Source organism: Chinchilla lanigera, unplaced genomic scaffold (genome assembly GCF_000276665.1).
Source record: "Chinchilla lanigera isolate Chin_1 unplaced genomic scaffold, ChiLan1.0 scaffold00031, whole genome shotgun sequence".
NCBI lineage: Eukaryota > Metazoa > Chordata > Mammalia > Rodentia > Chinchillidae > Chinchilla > Chinchilla lanigera.
In genome coordinates, this window is record NW_004955432.1 from 2,323,434 (window position 1) to 2,348,655 (window position 25,222).

At 41.3% G+C, this 25,222-nt stretch overlaps 1 protein-coding gene and 1 long non-coding RNA gene across 4 annotated transcripts in view; one reads left to right on the forward strand and one right to left on the reverse strand.

Moving 5' to 3' along the window:
- The window catches only part of Ntrk2 (neurotrophic tyrosine kinase, receptor, type 2), a 345,349-nt gene that overhangs the window by 39,151 nt on the left and 280,976 nt on the right, over positions 1 to 25,222 (reverse strand). The gene's annotated exons all lie outside the window — the stretch shown is intronic.
- On the forward strand, positions 1,266 to 24,214 carry LOC102029651. Its single transcript, XR_261505.1, has 4 exons — positions 1,266 to 1,352; positions 6,815 to 6,985; positions 8,422 to 8,570; positions 24,172 to 24,214. It is a non-coding gene; the product is annotated as an uncharacterized LOC102029651 (long non-coding RNA).

Consider the following 25,222-nt stretch of genomic DNA (forward strand, 5'->3'; position numbering starts at 1 on the left):
ATAACTACTTTTGTTGTACTTGACAGTGAAAATTTGCATTTTTATAGAGAATGATCATATAAATACCCAGTTTCTGCAGGATCCAGGCCCCTGTAGCTTAGGGCACTTTTTTACTACTCCAAATTTGGGATTGAATAATTTTTTGATCACTGGGCTTTTCAGGTGCATAGTACTTACTTCTAAATCACCCAAGAGACACAAAAATATAGTTAATTTCAATTTCCATAACTAAGTGAAGCTCCGGGGTTCAAACAGAATTATTTATAGCCAGACACAGTTAAAATAACATGAAGACCCAAAATAAAGAGGCACTGAAGCGGAGGCCCCAGAGCTCAGACCCATCCTACCAGTTAGTCTAACAGGAATGAGGGGGCCCAGGGCATACTCTGCCTTCTCCTGACCAGACTGTCATCTCCATGGAGGAGCCCCGGGTAATCATGACTACAGAGGAAAAAGAAAACAGCCTGTTGCTAGACACAGGAGCAAGTCTTTTGTTCCTTCTTTTCAATCCTGGCCTTCTTTCCAGCCATCACACCTCAGTGAAAGGAGTCACTGGTGAGGAGGTAATACGCTATTTTTCATAACCCTTAAGCTGTAACTACTTGTTAGATCTTTCTTGCGTATCTCTGTCTTCCTGAGAAACCATTTTGAAGATACCACCATATATTACAGCAGCCATTGATATTTTCCTACTAATCTGTCCATAACTCTGTAGTGTTTGTATTGTTCCTATGCTATTTCATAAATGGATATATGCTTATTACTATGTGTTTCCTACAACAACCATTGAGAATAGTCAATGAATATTCAATTGGTCACTCATGTACAGCTCTATTTATTTTCTTTAGAAACCACTTTGAAGATACCAAAGTATAGTGCAACAACCATCAATAATAACCTATCACTTTTGTCTGTAGCTCACTGTCATTTGTCTATTTGTTTTCCTGAGAAACTATCTTGTAGATAACAATGTGTAAAACAACCACCATTGATAATTTCCTACCATTTTGTCTGTAATTTGGTAAGCCCCCCTATTACTATTTATCCTTCTTTTACTCTTTAAAATTAAAAAAAAAAAGAAAGAGGCAATTCTCTGGTGGACATCCATAGATATCCTTCAAGGTGCTTTCCAAAAAATACCAGGTGCTCTGTGGATCTGCACCAACTGGAATCTGGTGGTGCAGATCCCAGTACAGTGTCTGAGTTTAAGTGGTTATGTATCTCACTTTATTGTACCTCCTCTCCATCAATCTTATTTGCCATCATTAAGTTTCAGGTTACCATAGGAACAGAATGGATTATAAACTTACAGGACAGCAATTTGTACAAGATGCTGTTGATGCTGTTAAAGTGTAAGTAGGTAATAATTTTTAAAACTAGAATTGGGTATATTTAAGAAGGCTTTTCTCCTTAGCTCACACATCTACAAAATGACCTCACTACCAAGACATAATTCAGAAAGGTTAGAATATTAAGTACTCTTCCCTGCTTCCCTTTCCTTGTTTTATCCAGCACGAACAAACAGGGCAAGAGAGAGATGGGAAAAAGACGAAAATCTACCATTGATCCTCTGAGAGCGAAAGCCCATGTCATGTACCTGAGCTACATTTTGTCCATCCTCTTTGATAAATCATCATATATCTTATATCACATATCCAACAAATCTTTTTGCAATGGGGATTACATCATATCTTTGAAATTATTTTAAGTCAAATCACAAAAATTGCTTCCTTTGAAATGAATGATCATGTGAATGTCAAACAGCAGGTATTCCACATGCTGGAAAAATATTAATTAGCATATATATGAATATTCTCTAGAATGTAAACAAAAGTGCAATTTTGCCATTGCATATGGGTTTGTAGTTAAGAGGACAGAGGGGACCAAGGAAAACTTACATGAAGATGTTGGTACAAAAGGGATCAGGTGGGCCTTAGAAAAGCACAAGGATCCCTGTCATGATGGAGTTAGCATACAGAAGAGAGAGGCACTGAGCTACTATGTGAATTCAGACTGGTGCCTCCACTGGACCACTGAGGTCACTGGAAATCTAGAGCAGATGTCTGGTCCAGAGGTCAGGCCATCCTAGTACACTCTACAGCTCCTGAGTGACACAGGAAAGCTCAGAATTCTGCTTTCTTTTGAGGACCACTGACAATTTAGGATCAAGGTCCTGGGAAGAAAGAATCCCGCTCAGTCCTGCTCTGCTCACCATCAGTTATTAAGAGCCACCCAGAGCACTGACTTGCACTCTTGCAAGTGTGGCATTGGACGGGCTTCCTGAAGGCAACCCTGTCTGAAGGTCACCCAGCTCCTCTAACACTGACATACAATACTATTGTTGGGTCAGGGTGTGGGGCACATACTCTAGCCCAATAACTTCTGAGGATGAGAAGGCACTTAGGCACAAAGAGCTGAAGAACATTTCTAAACAGCTACATTTTTCACTCTTCAGAATGCCTACGCAACAACAAAGGTGCTGAGTGAAAACTCAAATATTAAATCCCCCGATTAGCTAGTCCACACAGTTACTGGTCAATTGACTGGATTGATGTCCTGCTTCCCAACTGAATTAGCTAATCTTTTGACTAAGCTAATTTAATTATTTAGTTTATGTAGACTTCCCTTCAGAAAAATCATTAAAAAGCCAGAAACTCATTTTAGAGGTTGCTAAGTAATTCAAAATAATTTCTACCCCTAAAACCCATTTCTTTTTATGTTGTGGCCATAATGGGTAAAAAAAATGCTCTTTTTAAAAAATTCAATTCTCTTACTTCAGGAGGTAAAAGACACAGACTACCATGTTTTCATTACTGATTTAAGAAGACAGTAAAAGACTCAACAGATATCAATTACTGAATTATAAAGTATGAAGTATAAGTTAAAGAAACTATATTCTGTTTCCAAAGTAATGTGGAAAACCACACACTAGGAAAATTACTTGCTAAATTGCATATACAAGAGCAATTGCACACAGTTATCAATCATTTATTTATAAATTATTTATCTATATTTTTAAGAGATTATTCACATAGAAGAAAAAAAAATCAAGACTTCTGAAGTTAAATGTTGAAAGTACACAGGAAGAAAGTGTAAATAAAATAAGAATGAGTTACCAGCATTGGGAAATGATAGGTTTGTGCCATTTGTTCTCTCTATCCCAAATAAAACGCTGGCATGAACATGGAGGAGTTGATTGGACTCTGCTGTCTTGCAGGACAGACCCACAAAGACTTGGGTAGGCCCACTAACCTTGCTTTTGTGTTTCCACATGCTTATTTACTTTACTGTGAGGCTAACCTTCAGCATTCAAGCTTGGATGCCCGATTTTGGAGACACTCCCTAAGTGCCACATGGCACACCCCAGGGCAGCTGTGATGCTCACATTCAGCCTCCACCCTTCATGCTGGGGTGGTGGGCTGGGGCTCTTTGGCCATCAGTTTCCCACCTTGGCCTGAGAGGATCTTATCTAAAGTCAGAGGGTAGAGACCATGTACCAATGACCAGGGAAATGCAGGCTCACAAATTCAGGACAGGGTTTTACTTAAGAATTTATAAAAACTTCATTTAATCAGCAGTCTTGTTAGGGTTAGCTACAGCTGAGGCACCTAGGAACTGGTAAGTGCTAATATTCTTATGTTGTTATATCTTATTCTATTATGTTATAGCAATGTGACAATATAGATCAAGAGTCATAGTCCTGTTTATATTGCTCAAGGCTGTAAGTAATTCAGTGAAAATATACATATAATCATGCCCTCTGCATGGTTAACATGTTAAAAAACAAAAAAGGAAAAACCATAATATGGAATAATTAGACTAATTATAGCATGTTAACTAGGTGAGATATTATTTAGCTATCAAAAATACACTGATTGTTCATTGTAACATGAGAACTATCAAAGAGCAGGCACAATAACTGGATGGAAGTGGTCAGTTTAAGGTGAGTACAACACAGTGTGTGTACACATGCATGCATATAGAGTATGTGCAAATTTGCCTACTCCCCCAAATGTACTTGTAATGCCAAAATTAACATTCATGGAGCTTACACAGTGATTGACAATCACGAACAAGGTAGTGAAAAATTTGACTTGTTTTAATTGCAATTTTCAGTGAAGACCAAATAAGGTGACATTCTGCCTTGTTTCTGCTTTCATACTGTAAATCTTGTTCAACGGCTACTTAGCACCATGTTTTCTCACTTTTGTGGGTTTTTATGTTGGTGATTTTGCTATTTAATACTGTCCCTAGTCATAGTGCTGAGGTACTGCACTGTGCTTCCAAGCTGAAGACGTGCCTCAGAAGCACATCTAAATGTGTGCTAAGTAAACTTCAGCCTGTCATGAATTGTATATTAGGCTGTTGGCCCTACATTCTGTGTTAATAAATCAACACCGTATAGATGCTCTTTAACTTAAAATGAAGTTAAGTCTCTGTAAACTGATCATAAGTTGAAAATATAGATCAAAAATGCAGTCAAAACAATTAGCCTGTTATGCATTCTGGCTTAGTCTCCCAGTGAGCTGTGGAGATCCCCTGTGATCACGTAGCTGACTGGGAGCTATGACTTGCTGCTGCTGACCAGTGTCACAAAACAATCACACTGTACTTCCCTAGTCTGGGAAAAGATCCAGACTCAAGATCTGAAGTGTAGTTTCTACGGAATGTATGTCTCCTTTATATCACTGTGTAGCTGAAAAATTGTCAGTAGGATTACCATAAATTATGGGCCACCTTTTATTAAATAACTCCAAGTAAAAGCACATATACAGCAAAGCTTATGTAATGATCAGTTGATAAAAACGTGGCCAGGATTTACAGAAGCTTAATCCTATATTTCCACTAGGAGCAGTGGGTCAGTATTTGCTAATTCAGTGTTTGCAGTGACTTTATCAAATATAACTACTATAAGTAATGGCTCAACTGAGTATCTATACAGATGCATATATGTGCATCCTTCCATCTATCATATCATCTATCTTTCTATCTATCTCTAAGAACTATGAGAGAATAGTGTACAAAAATACATAAATTGTAATCATATGGTTTTAGGGATGATTTAATTTTCCTCTTAGAATTTCAAAAATGTTTTCATACCATTGCTCCTATCATGAAAACATTTAAAATGGACAAAAGCCAAAGAAACCCTAAAGATTAATAGCAGGGTTCTCTGGCCATGTGCATAGTTCCTTCAGAACCAGTGGCCTTAATACTTCTGTCAAAGCAGGTTGCCTAGCATGTGTCCTTCATGCTTGTTTTCTGGACAGCTGCCTGATCTCTCAACGTCTTACTTGGCTGGTTCTACAAGGAAGGAAGGATAACATCAAGCCATGAACAAATGTATAAATTAAAATCTTATAGTAAGTTTCTCAGTGAGATATTCCAATCCTGTTAGGCTTCTAGCACTGCAGGCTTTCACTGTCTCCTGTGAACTGCCACCTGGTGCCACCGACTGAATTATGTCTGTGGCAAGTTCATATACTGAAGCCCCATGTAACTGTCTAGTAGAGCCTTTAAGGAAATGATTCCAATTAAATAAGGACATAAGGTAAAGCCTGATCCAAGAGAATCGTTGTCCTTAAAAGTGAAAAAGCCATCAGAGCTTTTCTTCTGCCACATGAGCACACAATGTGATTATGGCCATCTGCAAACCAGGAAGAGAGCTCTTACTAGAAACCCAATTGTGCTGGCACCCTGATCTCACACCTCCAGTCCCCAAACTTTGAGAATCTAAATTTCTGTTGGTTAAACCACCCAGTGTAGGGCATTTCGTTACAGCAATCTGAGCTGCTTTTTCTGACTCAGTCTCCTTGTCCTAAGGCTCTCCACCATGCTGCCTGAAGGGTCTGAGTCCAGCTTCCTCCCAGGCTGGTGCTTCCTTCTAATGAAAGGCACAGCTCTGGCCAGGCTGCCCTTTCTGGGTAGCTGCCATCCTCCTTCCAGATCAAAGTGGCAAAGGGTCCTGTGCTCTCTTTTGTGTTTTCCCTGAAATCTCACCTTTGTTGTTAACCCTATATGCACATCTGTTTCTATCACACAATTTCAGTGTCTCACAATCCAAGACACTGACAGGATCTAAGAAAACATGGGAATTGCCAAAATGCCTTGCTGCAATGATAGGGACACAGAGATCCAGCGAACTGTTAACATCACTCTTCCTTCAGATCACCCATCACTGCACAGGGGCCAGCATGGGCAGTAGCTGCTGCCTTGGGGGTGCAGTTCAACTTGTGATGACAATCCCAATGTGAGGATACAAATGAAACCCCCTTTAGTCTGCCTAGAGCAAAACCTATTAATATTACGTTTCTCCTCCCATACTCTATGAACCAGACCTTCTGTAATCTCTGATTCCACTTTTATTTTTACCATGTCTTCTTCTCCATCTTGGTTCCATTTGCTGAAAAGTCTTCATTGTGTAGGGGTCAGGAAAGGGGTGCCAGGGGAGTGCTTGTTTAGAAGTGATTGCCTAGCAACTCACTCCCTTCCTTATTCCTAGGACAGAGGCTATTTGCATTTTGGGAATGAAGAGGAAGAAAAAAGTCTCACTTCTCATGAGCCCTGGGGTGAAAATGTCTTGCTGACTACTCCTCAAAGGGACCTTCCTTCCTCTGAGAACTGCCCCTGGGTGGTCAGCAGGCACCCGCTTCTGGGAGAGCCCTTTCCAAGGTGCTCCTGGAGCTGTCTGGGGCAGTGAGTGCCGCTGGGCACTGCCAAACTGCAGCCCCAGGCAGCACCAGGACAGGGCTCAGAACATCCTGATCTTATTCAAGTGGGCACTGCTTTCCCACACTGTTCTTTCCTTTTGCAGCTTTCTTCCCTGGATATGGGCCACAAATAGGGGCTGTCTAGGCCTGCTGCCCTTAACTCCCAAGCTGCCAGCAAGTTCCTTGCACCACGGAGGGAGAGCAGAAGCCAGCAGGGACAATGGAAGAGCAGCAGAGAGAAACCTACTCTGGATGTTCTTAGTTGACCTCAGGAGGTGAGAAACAAGGGAAGAGAGACCATTCTTGGACTCATCTGTGAAATGGGCGTGGGTTGATGTATGGAAAAAAAGTCGCTATTTCAAAATGCAGTATTGTGGCCTCAAACATGTCACCATCCTCCATCTCCCTGCTGGGATAACAAAGGGCAATGGTTCCCTTCAAGTGAGATGTGGAGAATGTAAGACTGAAGTCCTTCTCGGTTTATACCTCAAAGTAGCAAAGAAAACTCTTGGGTTATGTAACTCTACAGTGGGGAAAACCTTTAATCTTCAGCAGCTCTAAAGTGCCATCTACAAAGCTAAGATCTGTGAACATTCCATTGACAGTATTTAACTTTGCCTACTAGGAGGAGCACCAGGCACGTACCCCTAGGTGTACTACTTGATGAAGATCAGGTCACAGTTTTGGTCCCATCGGTTCATCCACCAGCTTTCCATGTTGGGATATCTGCCAGGAGGAGAAGCCTGGCTAGGCTGACCAGGCTGATCTGTGCAGTCAGCCTGATCAGCCACTAGGCTAACAGCAGACTGACCTGTGCTTAGGAGGAAATAATCGGGTTGTACATACCCTTTCAATCCTTTGTCACTCTGTGTATGTCCAGATGCACATATATCTGGAACAAAAACAAATTCATGAAAATCTGGCTGATAAATAAATAGATTTCTTTGAGTAATATAGGGTTATTACTCTGAAAGGAGAAAGATGGAAGATGATAACAATATTTAATGCTCTTCCCTGTAAGGCCAGGAGATAAAATGTATCCAGAAGAAAATCCTGGGTGATTCATAGGAGTTACTTACACATGGAGACAAAGAAATAAATTTCGATAAGAACTATTAAGGAAAAAATATCCATCTGCAGTGGAACATAATTATAACTTTGTTCCCTTTCTCTGTCTTTTCCTGCCTTTCTTTTCTTTTCTTTTCTTTTCTTTTCTTTTCTTTTCTTTTCTTTTCTTTTCTTTTCTTTTCTTCTTTGTCTCTTTCTCTTGCTTTTTCTTTTTTGTTCTTTCTTTGTTTCTTTGTTTGTTTGTTTCTTTCTTTCTCTCTTTCCTAGTTTTGTAAATTTTCTGAGAATTGACCTTCAGTCTTCTCTGTCAGGAAAGGATTTGTATTTAATTCAGTAGAACTAAGAATGGAGCTTAGAATTTCAGAGTTGAAGGATTTTGAAAGTCATCTGGCCCCGTAAACACTGCCCTCATTTCACCATCGAAGCCATACTGAGGTCTGGGCTATTCATGTTTGCTCTGACCGCGTATAGATCTCATGGGGGGCACTTCATGCACAGAAATCCCGACTGCGGCACTTTGGGTTCATAAAAAAAGTGGTTGACCTTATCAATAATGGGAGTACTGCACTCGTGAGCAGCTCAACTGTTTCTCAGTTGAGAAGCAAGGGGCTCCAGGAGACCGCCATAATCCTTTGCATTTCAGCAGGAGGACTTAAGGACCCATGGATGTTCCAGAGCTGAATGAGCCACCAAGAAAGACCGTTCTGGCCAAATGTGACCTTGAGTGAATGTTCCCTCTGTGGCTAAGTTGGATTTGGCTGACAGCTGGAAGAATAATGAAGCAGTCATCTGGTAAGAGGTTGAATCAAACATTCTCTAAGTTTCCTTGTTCTGCTTACCATTACTCAATTTTTCTCTTAACTACTGCCACTTAATTACTCACAGTCAGTTGTGCTTCAAAGCCATGAACAATTTGGGTATTTTCTTCTCTGGGACATGGGGAAACAGTTGGGCATAGTCTTTAAACTACTTAAATACCTATGTCATAAATACAATGAGACATTCTGCTTCACACAGTTTAGAGTAGTCCATGCACACACAATCAATGCCTTTGAAAAACTCCTGTGAAGCTTGGCAAGTTTGAAAGAAGCAAGGAGAACATGGAATGTGTGCTGCTTGGAGAGCACAATTAGAACCATAGTTGTTTTTGGAAGCAGAGTGTTCATGCTTCTCTGTGCACAGAGCACCAAGATCTGGTCACATCCTGTCTGTTTAGGCTAAAATAAATTTATAGAAATGAGAAAATGGTTGAATCAAACATTCTCTAGGTTTCCTTGCTCTGCTTACCATTACTCAATTTTTCTTATTTCAATTGTCAGGTTAAAGACGGTGGAATCTTTGCATGATGAGGATCTTGAGATGTTATCTAAAACATATACAATCTTAAAAATAGGATCCCCTAACTAAAGAAAATAAAAGTGCATTGTATCAGTATGAATTTGTCTCTAAGACTTCAAATGCGTAGCATTTACGTAGTATAAAGACTAAACCACCAAAACACATCAAAGTTTTGTTACTGGCCAATGTTATGGCTTATGTCTAGATGCTCCCCCTGCCAAAGCTTCATGTGATCACAGATGGAGCGTTTTCAGAGGTGGCTGAACCTTCAGTGTGTGATTGATTCATGGTGCAATGCTAGGATTAAGGTGCTAGGATTAAGGGTGGGTGATTACTAAATCAATCCAATGATTGGGCTGACATCACTCTAATCCTAGTAGCCTGGATATATATAAGGGACAGAAACAGGCTTGCCCCTCCATTGCTTTGTTACCTTCTGCCCCTAGTTGCCTTGATGATTATAATACACATCAGCAGAGAAGATTGAATCCATTGTTTACAGAACCAAACGCTGAAGTCACCTCAAAGAAGCACTAGATTCTGTGGAAGACAATTTGTAAAACACAGAGTCCTTTCTATGGTATCATGGAAAGCCCATATTTAGTCATTTCCCTTTAGGGACAAGGAATGCATTTCTTGGCAAAGTAGCCCACATCACAGCTCTCATTTTTAGACAGTTTCTCTTTATACTGCATCAGATCTGTAATCCCATTTCTGGTCTCTGAAACCACATCTGTGTGGCAGAAGGCAGCTACTGTGTTTATGCGTATGTCTTCTTCTCTCCAGTGTCCCTCAACTTTACTGCCTATGCCCTGGTAACAGGCTTCTTGCTCACACTCTTCTGAATATTTTCTTCCTTGGTAAAGATAGCCTTGAAATATAGATGTCTTTAAATTACCTTAAACTTATTATTCATCCAACTGAACTCCTGGTCTCCTGCTACTGTAGTGCAGATCCAGGTTGTAGAATGATACACAACTGCTCAGGCATACTGGTCAGAAATCTCTTTCATGTCTTTTATATGTCTCTCTCTTGTGCTTTTTTCAATGTCCAATCCACTGCCAGATCCTGCAACATTGCCTCCTGAGTAGCTCATAAATTTCTTTACTGTGTGGTCTTCATTATGGTCATATTCATCCATTATGTCATTATCTCCTTCCTCGGCACCTGCAGAAACTCTTCAGTCCATCTGCTTACAGCTACTACAACCACTCAGCATTCCAAAACTTCGCCTCTTCCTTAAAGCTTTTGGTGACACCTGTTGCCTTCATGAGAGTAAAGAATGCTTGTCAGCAGGGCTGACAAAGTGCATGTCTCTTTCTCATTTTCCAGGTGGATTTTGCCTCAAATACTCTGTCCCATCGTACTTGCTGTCTCTCCTTTCCTTCATCACGCTCTGCCTCTCCTGACACAGGCTCTTGCTACCCAATAGTACCTCTGCCTGAAGGCAACTGTCCCCATCTTCTAACCTGGTAAGGTCAACCTGCAAGACTCAGCTCAAAGGTGATTTCCTCAGTCTTCCCTGAATTCTTAACAACAGGTCAGATTTCCCAGTTATATGCTCCTATAGCTGTCACAATCTTTGGTCCATGCCACTTATCATCATTTTTATTTGGTATATGTGTGTGAGGTTATCTGATCAATGTCTGGCTCTCCAGATAGATCATAGCTCCAGGAGGCAGAGATATGTTCACCCCACCCCCATGCTCAGCTCAGAAAGTGCTCATGCTTAGAAATATTTGTTGTGCAATTATCTGTTTAATTCCTACTTTTATTCTCTCTGCTCAATGAAAAGATTGAAATCTAGGATAGAACAAATACGGTAAAAGGACTCTTTAAATGGAAAGCTCACTTATTTTAAAAGACTGTACGTCTGCAGGCATGGCTGAGTAATGAACAGCCTTCTTCTCCAGAAAATGCAAGTTTTGTATTTATGCAGACAGTACGAATGAGGGGAAAGGATAAAGTAAACACAATAGACAAGGTGGACCATGACTAACATACATTTTAAAAGAAAGTGAAAAACCAGGATTCAGAAACAATTGATAAACTTGATCTTTGTTCCAGACTTAATTTTAGCACTAACTGCATAAAGATGGTTTCAGGACACAGGAAAAGAGGCAGTGATGACCAGGAGCAAGCAACTTCACCAGAGTGAAGTGGCCAGTGGTCACCCAATTCCTTGTAGACAAGCTTGTTGGATGAGACATGGGATGGCCTTGGGCAGGGAGTGTACTGATTTCAGCCAGGCTCTCAGCACATCTTCTGTAATATTCTCCAGAGGTGGAGAAATGTGGGCCAAACTCACAGCTAATCAAAACTAGCATGTGTATGCCCTGCTCAGCATCACCCAGGCTAGTGTTGATTCTAGCTAATGCTATTGATTTCTGAGATGTCTTCTTTATATGTTCATATTAAATTATAATAATGATAGCTGACAAAGTGCACACTATGAGGTAAGTGTTGCTTAAGGTCACTTAATTCTTAACATGTCTCTTTAAGTATTACAGAGTATTTAAGTACTGTCATTATAGTCACTTAAAAGCTGGCAAAATCAGGTCTTGAGAGGTTAGGTAGCTTGTTCAAGGTCACACAGTAAGAGATAGAGCTGGGATTTGAACCCAGGAAGTCTGGCTCAGAGTTCGCGCTCTTTATATTATCATTCTACCCACCTCTGTGCCTCTGACGTTCTGGATGCTCTTAGTCAGCATGGGCTTATTACACCTGCCTGAAGAGCACCGTGTGCTATTTAGCAATACACTACACTGGGAAGCGCTTACTTGTAATGAACAGACTCCAAGAGTTCCATAGATTGGTTTCATGAGAGTTCTGTAAATCTAGTGTACCTCTAATTTTCCTAATTTCTAACAAAAAATTAGCATTTTCCTCAATTATTTAAGTAGGCAACAAGTCATGGTAGTAAAAGCAGAATCTGTGACATTGTTATCTATAGAAATCAGATGTCTTCCTGTCACTTTATTGTCACTGCAAGTATCTCAAAACATCTTTTATGTTCACCACTTTGAAATTAGAACTGCCACCAGATTTCAATATTTAATGTTAAAACAAAAATGTGTTATCATATCACATTTTAACATTTCATAACTCTGCCATGATGTAAGCATTTTCTTTTATGACCATATGTATTTTGTTTTATTTTGTGCATTTAAAATATTACTTGGAGCAAACATCCCTAGGCTTCCTCAGAGTGCTGTGGGGCAGAGACCTGTCTGGCTTTATCCAATTCCAGCCTGTTTGGCAACGTGTGTGGCTTACGGCCTCCTCTGTGATACATTTCATGCTCGGGCAAATAGTTATGACTCAGGTGGCTGACAAATGTGACCAAGTTATGAGGATTCTGGACCAACCACAAAGAGGCAGAGGAAGTATATTGCAGAGTATTAAATTGCACTGCTAGTGATGGTGACAAAAGTAGCCTTGAAGGACTGTGGTAGAAACACAGAATGTGGGAGAGTGGAGCATCAAGGAGCTGGGTGTGTTCTCTGACACTCCTGAGCCCTCACAAACATTCCTCTAGATGGCTAAGGTTGGCGGTGGTGTCTGAAGAGTGGAGCAGAATAATCGAGGCATAACTTTGGGACATGCAGCGAGATTCTAAGTGCGATGAGCAAGGTACTTGCCCTGACAGCAACAGCTTGGGATTATTCCACAAGATCTGAGACAGGACTCATATTCCCGAGGACCCACCTCTGGATTCAAGGATGCTTGAATTCTTGAGAGAGCATCTCTTCAAACACGGAAGGTGGAGCCCAGAGCATGAAGCAAGATTCTGCTCCATTCTTGCTCACCAATGGCAGCAACAGTGGTCGTAATAATCATACACACATACTTTCCACTTTTCGTGGTAGTTTTGTTGATAGTCCCAAGTTGCAGGCACAACATACTTCTTCACCATTTCAGTAGAAGGAAAAGTAAGGCCCAGATAAGTTGATCAAAGTTACACACTGCACGGGCACAGAAGATGAAGGTAGAATCTAGGTTTGTTCTCTGCTGCTCTGTGTTCCTCAGCATATTAACCAGATTTGGCAATATTCCAACATGGGAGAGCTACCAGGTTGTATGGAAGAGCCAAATTCTGTCCTTAAAGCAAAGGGAAGGGTGATTACTGAAGCTCTTTTCCCATCTAAAAGAAGATTGCTCTAAAATCTAAAGTACCCTGTTTGCTATTCCAACCAACACAAATGTAGAACTTTGGTGCATGGTCAGTGACCACCCCTGAGGTACCTACTCCAATCCAGAGAACCCCAGGCAGCCCTTCCCCACTGTCCAGGGAGAGGACAGGCAGAGCCAGAGCTGTGATCTCAGAGAGCACTGGGAGGAAGATCCTGGAATTTTCTTTAGGGAACAGGGGGTCAGATGGCAGCTCTACCTCAGAGACAAGCCACAGCACCTCAGGAAATAGACTTTACTTCTCTGAAATTATTTTCCATGTGTCTATTATGAAAAGATGATTAAGGCACATCAAACAGATATGTAAAAGGAGGCCAGATACATTAGTCTTCCTAGTCTTCCTTCCAAGATCCCACATCTATCCTGTAAAGCACCAACAAGGGCTTTTGGAGGTCCCAAATGTCTCCTACGATGAAGTTTAATGAATTTCCAGAGAAATTCACCACCAGCCTAAAGAGAGAAGAAGAGGGTGAGACCACCTACTGGGCTCAAGCTGCAAGAACACATACTGATCTAGGTCTTCACCGGCCTTGCAGTGTCACATCTGCATAAATGTTCCTCTAATGCCCTTTTAATGTGCACATCAGCTCCTATACACCCTTCTAAAGCCCAGCAAGTTTCCTGTGCTGTGAGCCAAGGTGAGGCACGAGCCTCCATGCTCCTCAGCCTCTGCTGCCGTATCTCCGTCATCAGCAGCCTGTGAATGAACCAAATTATCTCCAGGGCTGAGGGCGTGGGCCACAGAGCCAGGCTTTGCCGTCAAAGGATCCCAGCGTCATGTTCTCCACCCCCTTATCAGAAGGCTGGTGCTGTCGTAGGACTGTGAGGGAGGAAGCCAGCCTGGAAACGCCATGTAAGGGAAGAAACTGTTCCATTTCAGTGCTGGCATTTTAAAATAGCTGCTAATAAAAAGCCTTCATACTGTGACACTTCAATACAGACACCCACAAGGATACCTTGACAAGCTGTTTGACTCTTCACAGGCCTTTTCTTGCTTTCCCTGCACAAGCAAGGCCCCCACTCATCACCCAAGACACACAGTATTGCAGTGACAGAGAAGGCCAGCAGGGGTCTGCCTAGACTGCTGCTGCCAGGCTCTGGCTCCTGGCAGCAAGGACTGCTTGTCCAGAGGCACGCTGCCTTGCTCTCCACTGGACCCTGCCCTTCGCTCAGTGCCTGTCTGCCCCTGTGATATCTGGGACAGGCCTCAGCCAGAGAATGAGCCAACCCCACCTTCCAGGGTGAAAGAAGATCATCAAATAACATTTCATTTACCAACTGATCATAGGAAATAGATGATGGGCTCATTCGGAAAAGCCAGGTTCAATAAATCTGGGCTCTGGTGGTAAAGAAATGAAGAGATGACTGAAAGTTAGTGATTAATATCCAAAGTGTCTTCCCATTGGAAGTCCTTAAAATACATTAACTATTGCCATCCCATCTTCATCAGGAAAATAAGCAATCATGTTCCAGAGAATGCTTAACAGTACTTATCCTATTTTCAAAGCTTGATAATTAAGACCAATTGCAATGATACCATCTGAACCTTAGCATGACGTTATACCCTTAGTTACTTCCTCCAAATGATCCTGAGCAGGACTGCTATCATGTTCTTACCCTTGGCTGCGCATTAGACTTACCTAAGAAGCTGATTCAAAATAGAAATTCTCAACCTTTATCTTCCCACTCCCGGAGATGCTAATCTGTATATCTAAAGTAAAAAGCCTGGAAACTGAGATTTTAAAACAAAACAAAAACACTCCAAGGTATTCAGATACGCAGTTGAGCTTGGGAGTCTATGCAGTAGGGAAGTCTGTAGAGCAGTTATGCCTCCATTAGCATGGAAACCATGTGAGAAATCATCTTACTGTCAGGTATTATATGCTACTCCGTTTGATAATTCTTTTAGAGCAGTCCAGCTTAGGGTCAGTGGTACCCACAAGTAGTACTAAGTTCTCATGATACCACTGAGATGTTCAGCATGAGAAGCTGGTCCACTCTGCAGAGGATCAATTTGGGTGATTTTAATTATCTTACATGGATCCAAATGGACTTAGGATCCATCTCCATACTGAAGATCCAATACATTGGAGAACATCTTTACTTAGAAAGACTTCCAAGAAGAATAATGTGCAATCTCCTTTGGAAGCACCCTGTAGGCAGTTGTTATGATCAGTAAGAATTTGAGAAGTGCCAACATCATGTGAGGTATTTGATGTTTAAAATTAGAGCATAGCCATTCTGTCTAAGAAGCACTTATTATCCAGTCACCTTGTCTTGATTAGTACTGCGGTCATATGTAATAGTCTTCGGGGTTAACAACAGCCTTACCTGCAACTCTTCCTTTAGGGCCTAAGCCAAATCCAATTTCTTTCCATATCTCAAATCTTCCCCCAAATCAATTTAGCTCTACTCTCCCACAGCATGTACTGTATTACACTGCCTAGTACCAAAGTGATTCATTGGCATGTCTTCTCCCCAGGAGATGTATGATTTTCTTTAGGGAAGAGAACATGTCATACTCAGTGTCTGCATACTGATGAGGCCTGATTAAGAGCTCCAGACCCCACTGTGGGACAATCTAGTCACTTCATCTTTCCAATGTGTTTCAGCCCTGACCGTGGAGCAAGACTGGGAGAATGTGAAAGCACAGGGCAACATTACTATTCTGCCCACGTGTTATTTTTCCAAAAGCCTTCTTGAACCAATTTACATTTTGAGTCTTGGGAATCTCTCAGAGGTAACAAGTAGGCTAAGATAATTTCCTCTTGCTCAATACTCACTGGAGATGGAGATAAATCTACTCCCCTACTTGAGTAATAATCTTGTGTAGGCAGGAAAACTTTAATTGTAGAAGTATTATGTAAATGCAAGTTATTTAATTGAAAAGGGGTAAAAAAAAACCTTCACAGGAAGTAGCTGTTTTAAGGAGATGAGGAACTTGTATTTTTTTAACTGCAGATAAGTGGCTAACTGATAGTTTTTGAAATGACATTCGTCACCAAGAGAGGTGCAACTGTCTTCTGCTTCTACAGAATATGAAGCAAAAGGGTGACTATCTCACCCAAAACAACCAAAAAGTGGATTAGTACATGATCTGTTCTCATTTCACTAGACAGAAGTAATGATTACCAAGAGATGCAAAACAAATGCAGAGAATCATGTGATTGCTCAAGCTTCATTCATCGAAGGGAGGAATCCCAGGTGGATCCCAGAGAGCTCCCTAAGTTGTGAGACAGAGCTGAGAGTATAAGGAGACAATGATTTCTAGAGTTGAAAGGACCGGATACCACAGAAGGAACAGCTGCACACAAATACAGCTGAGGTTCTATGGGGGTGTGCCTGGAGCCTTGACCTGCACATTAATTGGTGTGTGCAAGCACGGATGCTATCTTATTTAGAGACGCTCTCCCCCAAACACCTGAGGAAACAGAGTCTGGTGCTCACACAAGGCCAGCACTGGTGCTGTTTCCCATGAAGCACAGGGGAGATCACATGATTCATAAGGTGTAGGGTGGAGTGCACAGTAGGATCTTGTGTTTGTAGTGGGAATTATGTGCCTTAAAGTCAGCATTGCAGTGGTCCTGTTTAATAAGTCTCAAGAGCAATGCACAAAGAGTCAAACTGTTCCCCAAACAAAACTCTAAAATACTTATAAGAATACAAAAACATCCATCGTTCAGTATGGTAAAGTTCCAGTGTCTGCCATACAATCTCAAATTACCAGGGGTACAAAGGAACAGAGACTATGACCCATAATGAAGAGAAAACTCAATCAGCTGAAACTGATTGAAAACTGACAAAGAATCTTGCTTTTTTCTAGTTTTCGGTAGTAAGCCATTGGTTTCTGGCAAGTGACTTCAGTCCTTAATACTAATCCACCTCTGGAAGATAAGACATAAAAATGAAGTATTTAAAGATAGGATGTTTGGGGAAAGATGCTTCCCTAACGGAAAAAAGCATACAGGGAGAATCTATCTGCTCCTGCAGCCACTTGCCTCTTTGCTTCTAGCATTGCAGTTTTGATGTATGGAATAAACTGCAGGCATCTTGCAGCCAGGAGAAAAAACTAAGGCACTCTCAAGTTCCAGCCCATAGTTCTAAGATTGGAAAGTTTCTGAGCCAATGAGAAACCATACCCCTGTGAACTTCCCATGCCATGAGCAGAACAGCGTCCTATCACCTTCAGCAGCACATTGCTACCTTCAGCAGCACATTGCTGCCTTCAGCTAAATGTGTCCCAGCTGATATCATAAAGTTAGGAGGAATTCAGAGATTTGAGTCCTTTCCCATGGGCTCTATCCTTCATATCCCAGCTAACTCTTTGTTGCCAGCTTCCTTTTTTGAGCAGCCCTGGGCCAAGTGATGCTAAAGTGTAGAATAACACAGACATGAGATAGTGGAGTTCTGAAGGCTTCATAATGCAGGGCTAGAACGGGGCTGTGAGACAGAGCACCAAATGAAGGGACCCTTCTGCCTGTCCCTGCTACTTAGTGACACCCACTTTTCCCTTCCTTCAGTCCTGGTGCACCTGTAAGCGTACTGGGTTTCAGAATGGAGCACATCTCTGGATAACATAGGTGGACTAGTGATGTCAAGAAGGAAAAACTCTGGAGAACAAAGAAAATCAAAAGAAAAACAGAAAACAAAAACCACCCCCAAAACAAGGAGGCTGACTCCAATCCTGCTAAGCTACTTTGATAGTCAGGAAATGGACAGGATGGAGGCTGTGGGCAATGAGCCTCCAGGCCGGCTCTTCCAAGCTGGCTTCTGAAGCTTTCTGTAGCTCTGTTAAAAGGTCACACCTCAGTGAGAGATGAAAAGGTCTGAGGTACTGTAGCCAGGAAAATGATGGCCATGGGGCTCTTTTATTGAAGCACACCCACAGAGAGCACATGGCCTCCTGTTGAGCACCTGCTCTAGGCAAATCACAGAGGCATGGGGTAGGGATGTCAACATCCCCTGGGGGACCTATTGTCATGGCTCAGATACACATATATCATAATGCAATCTGGTATGTCATTTCCCAAGGTAAATGCTTATTGGCTCCCAAATGCCAAAGGGTGAAGTCCATTGACAAGGCCAACAGGGCCCTTGTGAAATCTGACCACAGCTAAATTGTCTCAGAGGCAAGGCACAGGAACCTCGCCTTGGCTACACACCATGTTGCCTACATGGCCACTCCCTTTACACACTTGTACTTCTGTCTCGGTTACTTTTCTCTCATTGCTGGGACAAAATACCTGATGCCCAAAATTAAGGAAGGAAAGGTTTATTTTGCTTACAGTTGTGGAGGTTTCAGTCCGTACTTGGCAGATTATAAGGCAGAGTGGCACATGGCAGAGGGCTACAGCTCATGGTGTCCGAACACAGCAAAAGCAACAAAACACAAAAGCCAGGAATGGCCTCAAGCACTCTTTTCCTCTCCCTTACATATGCAAACTATCCACCCCAGGGTGGGTGTAGCTCTCACACCTCAATCAACTCTAAAAGCCTGCCCCATGGCCGCATGAGGCTTTGGGGGGACACACAGACAAACCATAACAACTTCATATACCTCCTCCCCGGCCTGACTCAATAGGACAGCAGGATTCACGTGGAGATGCCCGCCCTGTCCTGTCTCTGTGATGAGAGACAGGTTTCCTGTCTCAAACCCTACTTTGATTTCCCAAAGGAGACTAGAGAATTTCTCTTTGGGGTTCTCAGTGCATTTATCTCATTATATTTAAATGCCCAAGGAGAGTCCATCTGTCTTCATCGTCTGTATTAGGTGCCTTTTATATCTACTATATATCTACCACAATAGTTGTTTCCAAAAAAGTGTTGCATAAATGAACGAATGAATGAATGAATGTATGCATGAGTGAGAAGACCCTTACACATACCCTGTTGAAATTCCAAAGCATACATAAAAGGTTCTTAGGAAAGGTTGAATACAAATTAAACAAATTAGAATCTTGAAACAATTTATGCAAATCCAGTTTAATATAGATTTAGTCTGAATTCAATGTTCTGATTTCTCCCTGGCAGACAGGTTCCTCTGAACTGTGCTCCAAGTGTTGAGAGAGACATAGATTGAAGATGACCTCACAACATAAACAATCTCTCATGTTTGCAAGGCCACTTGAATAAAAAAAAGCCCAAACAAAGGTCTCTAATTGTGCATCTGAAAGTTAAGAGTCATTGTGTCAGTGTTATAGAGTGGCAGGAAAAATAAGGCAAGATACCTGCAGATGAGGGTTAATGACACAATGGACATGTTTCAGGAAGGGGCTGGACTGCCCCTTGCAATGAACATTGTGTTAGGTTTCAAGTGTTCTAGGCATAAAGCACCAAGGAAGTTTTCCTACTGTAGTAATCAGTGGAAGTAAATTTTGTCCCTGGGCTCAAAAGAAATGGTCTGAGATGAGGATATCTCTAAACCCCCAGCCTTACTTCCTGAATTTAGAGCTAAAAGCCAAATGCAGTTCTGAATATCTTCGGTGTTCATCTACAGGATTCAAAAGACACATTCCAAGAGATTCTTCACAATGGGTAATCTTGTTCAACAATTATTACTGATCACCTACTATGTGCCTACACATGGAGCCATTTGGGCAGATACAGACATCTTGTCCTGTATAAGACAAGAGAGAAATAGGGTTGAAATAATTTTGATGAGACCAGGTGCTGTCTGCTGGAATACCTATTTGCGTGAAGTACCAAGGGACCACAGAGTTGTGAGCAATTGCTCTGCTACTGGGAAGTGAGAGACGAGGGGAAACTGTAGCTTCCCCTTATGCTGCTCCTCATAGAGGGACAGACATTGGTATATTACACAATCAGACACTAATAACACTTCTGAATGAGCTCATCAGTGTACCTGCTTACCTTCCTACCTATCCAGAGATGTTCCCATTACATAAAAATATCCCTTAAAGAAAAACACTTTCTTTTTAAAGACCAAGGTATGCTAGTGAACTCTTGATTATTTTTTATCTGCTTGTCCAGGTCTTATATAAACTTCTCCTCTCTTTTGTGAGTCAGGACTTCACATTCTGGTTTACTAATCTAACTCTAGCTCATGGACACTTGGGAAGGAAGTACTGAATTCCAAGTCAGTTCAATGGCTAATTGTTAATCAGCTGCTTTTTAGTAAAATACTTTTTCTTTCTTCTCTATAGGCAATAAACTGGTATTGAGTACCTAACAATGATCTTTCGACTTTGCTGTTTGTACCATTTCAGTGGTAGGATTCTGACCATGGCCTTGCTTAGCCAATTTATATTCACCCACTTCTTTAAATGGCTACTGTGAATCAACTTACCCATTCTGTTTCTTGTTTTCTTGTTAAGTGGAAGATGAATTAAAGAATGGGATTTCTCATCACCATAACATAAAGCTAAAGCCCAAAGGAAAGCATGAAAAGTTATGATTTCCAATGTTTGGGGCTCTCTACTGATCAGTAGATCACATTCATTATTTTTTTTTTTTCTTGTGAGTACTGGGAATGGAACTCAGGACCACATTAATTTTAAGCATACATCAGACCCAAACAGTGAACACTACCAATGTGTGCATGAAAATTTTTTCAAAGTATTCATAGTGACATGGCAATGAACAAAGATCATAGGTCTCCAACAGGCAGAAAGTGACAGAAATCTGGCTCAAATATTTCTAAATCTCAAGTTTTGCCCATGAAAGGAAGGAATGAAAAAACAAAACTGAAGACTAGTATTGTGGAGGTGCTAATTAAAACAATTCAGAGAACATAAATGCTACAGTAAGTTTGGAACTGCCCTGTCGGGCTGGTCTCAATGCAAATGCAGTGTTCCAATTCCTCCCTTCAGTGGGAGAGTATAATTAGCTCCACTGCAACAGAGTGAAAGCCATGAGGCCATTGTTTCCTGATGCAGGCAGCTTCTTCCTGAAAGAGGAAGTTCTGCTACTGACCACTCCCACCACAATGGCACAGAGCCTTGGGCCCCACACAAGCTAGCTCACAAGCCACCATGGACAGAAAGCTTGGGTTTCTACTGGCTTTGGTTCTGTCCTAAAGATAAGGAACATGTGACTTCTTGAGTACTGGGAATTGAGTTGACTCAATTGGCTCCTTTTGACTCCATTTCTGATCATCCTTCTTCCATACAAGATAGCCGAGGCAAACATAGAATGCCTCCCTCATGACTCTGGCAGAAATGGTTCTTGCAATTGGTGATGACAGCCCTGTTAGGGTTTGTGTCGAGATGTCCCTCCAAAACCTCGTGCAGTCATGGGGCAGGCTTCAAGAGTTTTTGATTAATTCATGGTCCAAGGCTGGGATTATGGATGTGAGTGTTACACCCACCCTGGGGCGGTAGCTTGCATACAATATAAGGAGGAAAGAGGCTTGCTCTTGCTGCTCCTCCCTTTTTGCTGTTTGCTGTCTTTGCTATTTCCCACTACCATGAACGGTTGCCCTCTGCCATGTGCCACTTTGCCTTGGAGCCAGCCAAGTATGGACTGAAACCTTCATAAGCTGTGAGCTAAATAAACCTTTCCTTCCTTAATTTTGGGCATCAGGACGTTTGTCTCAGCAATGAGAGAAAAGTGACCAGACAAGCCCATATCAGCTACTGCAGGTGAGAACCTTGGAGTTTGACATAGGCTGTTGAAGAGGACAGGAAGAAAACAAGAAAGAAAAATTTAAGGTGCTGGCAGGCAGAAAAGCAGAACCATAAGGAAAGCACTCGGTGACAGAGAAGATGAGGAAACACCATGGTGGGAACGAGCTTAAGGCTGAGCTTGTCAGTGATCCAATGGGGGATAAGTAATGCAGAAGCTGCAGTGCTCAGGGACTGGCAGGCACACTGGAGTTCTGTAAAACCCAGCAAAATTTCTGCTTATCTGTTTGACAAACTCAACAGAACGGACAGTTCAGAATAGGTATATCTATGGCAGTAGATATGCTACTTCAATGAGCAAAAATATCCCTATAATACTTTCATGAAACCAAATGGTAGACCATTGTGTCAAAATTTTAGAGAAGGTAAAATAAAATTTATATTTCTTTGTCCTCATGGCTGCTATCCAATTGTCAGATCTCTCATCTACCATCTACTTCCCCAACTTTCTTTCACATTCCCACTAAAAACAGAGACCAGCATAATGCTAGTTCTTCTACTTTGTTCTCAGTAAAACAAACAAACAAAACCTCACTAATGTACAGATCCTACAACTGTCACTTAATAATGACCACAGGGTAGGGATAATGAAATTAATGTGACCTCTGATGCACATTTGTTAATAACTGGGATAGTTCCAAGAATATCTAACAAGTAAAGGAAATAGGAATCATTATTTCCTTCAATTGATCCAGCAGGAAGTAGTACTTCAGGATCTCATCACCAAAGTGTGGGATTTTCTCAACAAATGATAAAGTATGGTAGATGGTAAATACCAGTGTTTTATAGTGCATAAATGACCAATATGGACTTCTTATGTTCATAATGATGGTCATTAATTCACTAGCATTTTCCTTTTCAGAAGTTTTCTCTTTTGAGGTATAATTTTAAAACAATAATATCTACCTCTTTAAAGTACACACTGCAGTACATTGCTTTTTGTATACTCACTGTATTGCACAACTATCACAAATGTATAATTCTAGACCATTTTCATTACACCCCAAAGAAACCCTCAACCCAGGACCTCAACCTCCTTTTCCCCCATTCCCAGGAGCTACTAATCCACTTCCTTTCTCCATGGATTTTTCTACTCTGGACATTTCAAGTAAATGCAATCATACAATACATGACGTGCTATGTCTGGCTTCTTTCACTAAGTATATCTTTAAAAATTACCCATGTTGCAGCACTTCATTCCTTTGTATTGCTAACTACTTATTTTGTTTATCTGTTGATTAGCTGGTGGAGAGATAAATGTTTTCCACTCTTTAGTAAGTATGAATAATGCTTGCAAGAACTTCTATGTGCAAGTTTTTGTGTGAATATATAATTCCAATTCTCTGGGCTATATGCATGAGATTAAAATTGTAGAGTCATACGGTGACTCTATGTTGAATGTTTTGAGGAACTACCAAAGTGGTTTCCAAAGGAGCTGCACCATATTTCATTCTCACTCTGTGGAATTTCTCTACATCCCTGTCAACATTTACTACTATCTTTTTATTATATCCCTACCCATAGGTGAAAAGTGATATATCCTTGCAGCTTTTCTTCATGCTTATCTAATGACTAATGATGCCAAGCAGTTTCTCATGTGCTTATTGGTCACTTGGACATTTTCTTTGGAGAAATGTTTATTCAAACCTTTTGCCCATTCCTGAATTGAGCAATTTATCTTCATAATTTTGAAATTTTCCATACTTGTTCTCTGAATTATTTCCATAGAGATTCCTGTCAAAAAATAATTGTGTGCTACCTAGTTTAATCCTTGATTAGGATGAAGAGTATCATTACTGTTTGGGTAATGATTAGGTTGGAACATTTGTTGAACACTTACTTTGTTTCAGACACTTTGAAACCTTTATTCACCTACTGCTAAAGAGAAGCCTGTTCCTTGGGCCCTTAAATATTCAGAAAAATCAGTAAATCTGTTACTTAGGGAAGCACTCATGTCTTTCTTTTCTTATGAGACTGAGAGCTGTCCTATTCCCACAGTCTGCCACAGAAGCAGAACTAATTAATAAAGCAGAATCTTCCACTGGTAAGTAAAACATTTTCAGTGTTTGAGATATCCAGAGTGAGCTAGTCACTTTTAGACTCAAGAGAAGTCCTTCAAAGTTCCATTTTGAACATTTGAGGTTAAAATTATGTGTTTGTTTGTTTCCTGAAAATGCACCCAGGAGAATCCTTTTCAATTTGTTCTCTATTCCTTCTTGCAGCACAAAGTATGAACAATGCTTACCAAGGCAGCAAAAGAAAAAACAAAACAAAACAAAACACAAACAATCTACAGAAGAATATGCAGCAAGCAATGGATTCATTTGCTTAAACCAATTGTAGCAAATTTGGCTCTGCTGAAATGTAGAGGCTGTGGAGGTCAGGAAGGCTACACATGGGTACAAGAAACAAACTAAGATGCCTCCTAAAAATACGCAATCATGAGAGAGCAAAGGTGAGGAAAGGCCTATCCCTCCCCAGCCCCACCTTTCTATGAAAGGTGGTTAAATTGTATGTCTCCTGCTCTAAGGCCACACACATCCAGCATGTGATTCCCTACACCCTCCCTTGCTATTTCCTTCCTCTCCCCTTGGAGGTCAAGTGACTCAAACAAAACCAAATAGAGGGTATGGGGTTGTGTAATACCGCCTCAAACCTTCACTCTATCAACTTCAGTGTTTCTAGGAATGCCATTCTCTATCACCCTCAAGTTCCCAAGATCTTAGCTAGTCCATCTGACATTCGCAGGAGGCCAATTCTGAGTAATCAGGGGATTTGAATTCCTGCCTTTAACTCTACCCCTTACTGGTTTTATCAGTGGAGCCGCTGGCAGGCTACATGTACCTATTCAGGGACAAGACAGCATTTCTTACTTCTCAAAGGCCACTAGCTGCACCACTTTCAACCAACATAGTTCTCTAAGGGGGCTCCCACAATCTAGTATATTATTATTCAAGTGAATAAGACCCAGAACAAAGGCTTCAGTATACAGAATTAAAGCTAAGCTCTCCTGAATCCTATATTCTCATGCTTACCAGAAATCCACCCAATGCCTCAGATTCCTCTGGAAATTCTCCTGTGGAGGATGTACCTCTTGGGGATGTCACACCCTGCTCTAGGAAGATGCAGAAAGGCAGGAAGGGTATCATGGGCTGAACTGTGTCCCCCTAACATTTATATGTTGAAGACCTTCCCCCAGTACTCCACCTTATGAATGCACTTGACACCAGACTTTGAGGGGGTGATTAGGCGAAGAAAGGCCACAGGGAGGGA